General features: G+C 45.7%; 1 long non-coding RNA gene across 1 annotated transcript in view; it reads left to right on the top strand.

The window, feature by feature from the left end:
- The first annotated feature begins 558 nt into the window (after positions 1-558).
- LOC102142574 (uncharacterized) overlaps positions 559-6000 on the top strand; it is a 29786-nt gene continuing 24344 nt past the window's right edge. The window contains exon 1 of the long non-coding RNA XR_006693988.3: positions 559-652. This is a non-coding gene — a long non-coding RNA (uncharacterized lncRNA). The remainder of the gene's footprint in view (positions 653-6000) is intronic.

Below are 6000 nucleotides of genomic sequence, written 5' to 3'. Positions count from 1 at the left end.
TGGGGGTCAGCTGAGGCAGTAGAGACTGCACACCTGCACTGGGGGGCCCATCCTCTGTGCAAGGGAAACAGCCCAAATGCCCAGGACTTTAATAGGATGGCAGTGTTGCTTAGACTCCCAGGCAGTGCTGTCTAGGTGGGAAATGGGCTAGGACACGGATAGGTGAGATCTGAAGAGGTAGAGAGCACAAAATGCAGGCATCCCTCAAAAGAAACACATCCAAATGGTTTTGCAAGTACCATTAGCTAATGTGGTTGAGTGTCTTTATGTGTAGAATTATGTAAGGAGTACTGAAGGCAGGTCAAGACCAAAGTGAAATGGTGCCCCTGCTTTCTTGGGGCCCACTTGCTATGGAAGACACTATCACTCATTCATTCATCCCACAAATACTGAACTCTCACCATGAGCTGGCTGTGCACTAGATGTGGGGACATGACCCTAAAAGGGAGGGAAGGCATAGCAAACTAATATAGTGAAGGGGATAATCTGTATTGGTTTGAAAGGGGTAAACTCTCTAAATAATACCTGTGAGGTCTTAGGAGGCTGGAGTGATGAAACTGGATTGCATTTTTCCAGGAAGAAGACCTCCTTGAGAAGAAGATGGGTGAGTGAAGGCAACAAGTAATTGACACGGATCGAGCATCTACACCGGGTACCTTTGTGTGGCTCTCTTGGGGCTTGTGGCTGTCTGTAGGGGAGCCCAGCAAGCAAAGGGATACTTGTCGTACACCATGATGAGAGTGACAGTCACACATAAAATAGTGCTGGGAAGAAGGGAGGAGGGAAGGAGGGAGAGCAAAAGGAAGGAAGGACTCATTAAGAGACCATCGGTGGGCTGTGTGTGTGTGTGTGTGTGTGTGTGTGTGTGTGTATGTTATAGGGAGGGGCCGCCTCAGGGGACCCTGTGTTTCTGTTAGTCTCTGTGATGTTGACACTGAAGCCATGAACACACAAAGATCACAGACAGAAGGAGGAAGAGCTCTGGCTCTAGTTCCTGTGAGCTACTATGTGTTTCAGAAAAAGCATTAGGGAAGTAGGGAAATGGCTTTTTGATGCTGCTGCTGCATAAACAGGTTTCCCAGGTACAGGCGAATTTTAATGTGATGTTAAAAGACAAAGAAGGAAGAGATGAAGTGCTCAGCCTTTCAGGCCTCTGTGTTGCCTCCTGAAAACCCATCTCATGAAAGTAGACCCAGGAAAGGAACCCACCTGGCGGCAACTCCTGGGGGTTGAGGGGCAGGCTGGAGGAGGGGAAGGCAGGAAGGACATGCTGACCACTTAGGTCTCTGGCATCACACAGGGAACTCTTGGCCAGTCCTCCAGGGAAATCCCTAGAGGCTGAGGCCTGGGAAACCAGCTTCCTAAAGGGCACCCTGTGCCTCAGGTTCTGATTTTTCATTCAGTTTACATAGCCTGTTTGCAGAGCCATCTTAAATATCCTTGCAGTGCATCTGGGGCAAAGCTTAGGGCTGCCAGCAAGGTCTCCCTGCTCCGTGCCTCTGCCCATCATTCTGTCTTGGCTCTGTGAAAGGCTGCCTGAGGTATTTTTCTTGCTTGGCTTAAACATTATATCATTTGGGTTAAACATCACCCTCTTTGGGACCCTCCTTAAGTCTAATTTATGCATTGTTTTTTTCTGGGAAGGCTTCTAGAACTACCCTACCTTCTGCCTTGGGGCTCCCAGGGCTCTATGGGAAACATGATTACTGCACTAAATAGGCAGTCCTATAGGGGTGTGCTGACTGAAATACTGCAGCCTGAGCCCCTCATCCCTCCACATATATTATAGTTTCTCTGCCGAGGCAACCAGTGCCTGTGCCCACCCTGCCTGTGGGCTCTGAAGGCTGGCATGGGCCCTACTCCTCACTGGGACCCTGAGCCATCCTCAGTTGGTGCTGGCTTAAGGCCCCAGCACAGAAAACACATTCCGATTTGTCTCCACAGAGTAACTATGCTTACTGCACACCTTTCATTCCTAATAGGGAGGATGAAAACAAGCATGAATGCATAGGAACATATTGGATTCCTAAGGATTGGGGTGATAGAGACAGTGAGGGAATTAATTAGAGAAGGGCTGGGGATCATCAACCTGATTTGCTTTCTAATTTTATAACCCTGTTGTGCCTCCCTGAATAGCCGCGGTAAACACAATCCCCTGGTGGTGGCAAGGGCTTTATATCTAAGAACTGGAAAACTACCAAAGGGACTCTTCCCCTGAATCTCTTCCCTGGAGATCCATTCGCCCCACAATCCAGAGAATGTCAGTCTTCATGGGATGCTGAGATAGCTGACTCGATTCCCCACCCCCTCAACCCCCATCCAACCCAGAGAACTCAGTCCTGAAAAACAAAAGCATCAAGTTTCGGGGGAATCTAACTGTACGCACTGGTCACATGTCGGGGGTGCAAAGATTCTTTTTCCTATTAATTTCCATTGTGATTTTAGAGACATTCTATAAATGTATTAGACCCCCAGCTCCTTAAAAAGGTAAGAGAATATAAATTATTAATTGCATACCCCATATCCAGTATAGTGCTTAGCACGTAGTAAGTGCTCATTTTTGTTATTTGCTGTTAAATTTATAGTATCTTAGTGGGCTCTGGAATTAGATGGGCCCATATGTGTACAGCAGATACTATGGGGAGCACACTCCAGTAGATGAAAAATGTAGTGTTCAGAGGGTGTGACCGTTCAAGCAAGCAGCCCAAGGGGAAACCACTGTGAGGAAGCTCACAGTCCCCACGTATTTGTGCATCTTGCACTGTTCTTAGCACTCTGCATGTGCTAGTTCCTTTCCTCCTCTCTGCCGACCTGGGAGGCAAGTGGTACTCATCTTTCTTTTACAGATGAGGAAGCCAAGGCAGAGTAAAGCAATGACATTCCCAGGTAACACAGCTGGTAAATGGTTCTGGGACCTCACCCCAGGCTAGCTGATTGGAGGGTTCATGCCCTTAACAACTTCCTTCTACTGCTTCTCTGCAGAGCATGGCCCTAACAATCGGCAGCGTGAAACTGAGGAACACAGCAGGAAGCCGATTTAGGCAAACTTAGCAGGCAAGCATGGGGTTAGTCAACACAAGGGCCATCTCCATGACTGGCCACTGGGGTCTGGAGCAGGGAAGGTCTGGATACTAGATTGATGATTGAGACAGGGATTCATGCATGAGAGCAAGACAAGAAGGCAATGGCCAGAATCAAGCAAGAGAGCTCCCAGGGCTCAGCATCTGGTTCATACTAAAGCACACAGTGCTGAGTCCCAGGGTCTTATAATACACTTCTGAAATACTCCTTCTCTAAGCTCAGTGTTGGCTAAATTCTAGGGCAAGGCTGAACATCAGTCTCAGAATGTTTTCTTAAACATGGGAACTGCCTGAATAAGGGTATGGATAAAAGCAGAAACGATCCAGCTTTATCCAATGCACAGACTTGCTCTGTTCCCTTACAGTGAATGCATTCTCTTTAGGCCCACCCTGTTTTTTCACACCATCCAACTGGAGCCAGTGTTTATTTCCAAGGTTGTGTTATATGATGGGGAAAAGTTCTCTGGAGGAAAATTCTGGGGCTCATTAAACAGTGGGTAGAAGAGGAGGAGAGAATGAGGGAGGGAAGTAAAGAGAAAATTATAGCAGGATGATGTTTTCTTTTCCTGTAGGAAAGAACCTAAAATAATTGCAAATCCTGTTTAGAGCATTTTTGTTTTTCACACTTCATTCCTGTTTATGCAAAGGAATGGGTTAGGAGATTGCGTTCTTAGGGGGAAACTCTCCCCAGGAAATACACTGTTGTGTCCACAGGACTTTTTCGGTCATTGAGGGAATGGGTTGGAAACCAGTATTTATTTACGGTGGAAGATAATTGACTAGAAGTTCCTCCCATTCTCCTTTGCTTTTAAAACACTTTGTGTTTATGATATTTATTTGGACAAATTGATTGGCCTCCTTTTGAGTGTAACTGAGAAACCTAGGAATGCTTGTCTAAGATTGCTTAGTGCAAACGCAGGCTGGGGAATACTCCCTGATTATTTGCTGGGGGACTTATGGTGAAATAAGAAAGGGAATAGTGGCCAATACTGTCAAGCAGGCAGCTTTTGCAGGCAACAGGCCTTCTACAAGTCCAGCTTTTTCTTTGAAGTGACTAATGCCTTAATTCTCTCTTAACAACCATTAATCAAACCAACCCATAGGACACAACTTCAATAGCAAATTGAGCCTAAAGTATAAACAGCATATAATGGTTTTGTTTTCCTGTCTCTTTGGCATTGGCATTTTAACAGAGTCCTTGACTAATACAAGAATGTCCTGGATGGTTGAATTTCAGCAACTGGCCAGAGGCTGGTAGGAGGATTATTATGGGCAGGCTGGCTTGCCCATAATACCACCACTCCACACAGAAAAGAACTTCTCTTATGACTGCCCTCTTTTCCTCATAAATCCCTCAATGAGTTTTCTGAGAATGGGCCCAATGGGCTGGCTGTTCTGGAAGGACTTTAATCAGCTTTCTTCACTGATGGACTGGAGGGAAAGGTGAGAGAACGCCAGGGAAACAGTTCTGCAGTTGCTTTCACTGATTTTTCACAAGGATGAAAGTTTCCTTAGCTCTGTCTTGTGATATCAGCATTTGAGCCGGGAGACTTTGAGAGTGTTTATGAACTTTGGTCTCTGGGAGAAGTGAAAGAGTAAACTGGGGAGAGGAATTGAGCGAAAGAAGAGGGGTTTGGAGTTGAGGACTCTGTTAGTTTGCTAGGGCTGCTGTAACAAATACCAGAGAATAGGTGGTTTAAACAAAAGAAATGTGTTGGAGTCTGGAAGTCAGAGATCAAGAAGTTGGCAGGTTGATTTCTTCTGAGGCCTCTCTCCTTGGCTTGTAGATGGCCATCTTCTCTCTGTGTCTTCACATGGTTATCCTTCTGTACATAACGATGTCCTCTTCTTGTAAGGACGCCCATCACATTGGATTAGGGCCTATCCTAGTGACCTAATTTCTACTTAATTAAAGGCCCTATCTCCAAATACAGACACATTTCAAGGTACTTGAATGGGATGAGGACTTCAACATACAAAATTTGTGAGGATGCAATTGAGACATAACAAGGAGTGAATTTGGGGAAGCTTCTGCAACCAGAAGTCATGTACGTCCTTCTATTCATAGGGGAGCCAGCTCTTGGCTACAGAGCATAGACACTAGAAATCCAGTACCATGGACATTAGAAATCACTGAGGAGAGGCTCTAAGGCCCATATATTTTTCCATTGGTTTTCCAACTTGGCTGCTTATTAAAATCACCAGGAAGTTTTAAAAAACACTGATGCCTAGATACCCACCCTTTGAGACCCTGATTCAATTGGTATGAGATGGGGACCAGGGATAGTAATTTTCAAAAACTTCTCAGGAGATTTTAATGTGCCACCAGTATAAAAGAAACTAGAGGCTAGAGAAGCTCGGTGACTTGTCCAAGATCAGAAAACGCATGTAGACTAGTACACAGGGCTCCTGACTTGGGTTCTATGGCTCTTCTGCTAGTACATTTCTTTCCATTTCTGAAATACTGATATTCCATTAAGTTTCCTGTGATGGATGTCATGGTGCCCCAGACCTCCTGTCCAGCACTGAAGCACTCCTTCCCCCCGCTGCTAGGGGCATTAGTACACTGGTCCACTGTGTAGAGACTGCTGGATGAAGATGTATGAAGACAGGATAATTCTGAAGGGCCCTTTCACCTGCAGAGCTCCCTGTAGTCACTGCATTGCAATTCAACTACTCTGTTTGCCCAATCCTCCTTCTCCCACTCCTGTCAGGGGAACTTGTGGATTCCAAAAACACCCTCCAACAAATTCCTGCTGCCAGTTTTAATCTCAGAGTCTGCTTTCTGGGAAACCTGACCCATAAAAGTTTCTTCCTGTTCATAATTCTTCTGTGAGAACTTAAGAGTGCTTGCCATGTTGGGTTCTGTGCTAGGTGCTTGGAATATGAAGAGAAATAAAACCCAGTTTCTACTTAAGTG

The sequence above is a fragment of the Macaca fascicularis genome, chromosome 18 (genome assembly GCF_037993035.2).
Source record: "Macaca fascicularis isolate 582-1 chromosome 18, T2T-MFA8v1.1".
NCBI lineage: Eukaryota > Metazoa > Chordata > Mammalia > Primates > Cercopithecidae > Macaca > Macaca fascicularis.
The sequence above is the reverse complement of the archived record's forward strand: the minus strand, read 5'-3'. Positions and strand labels throughout refer to the sequence as shown.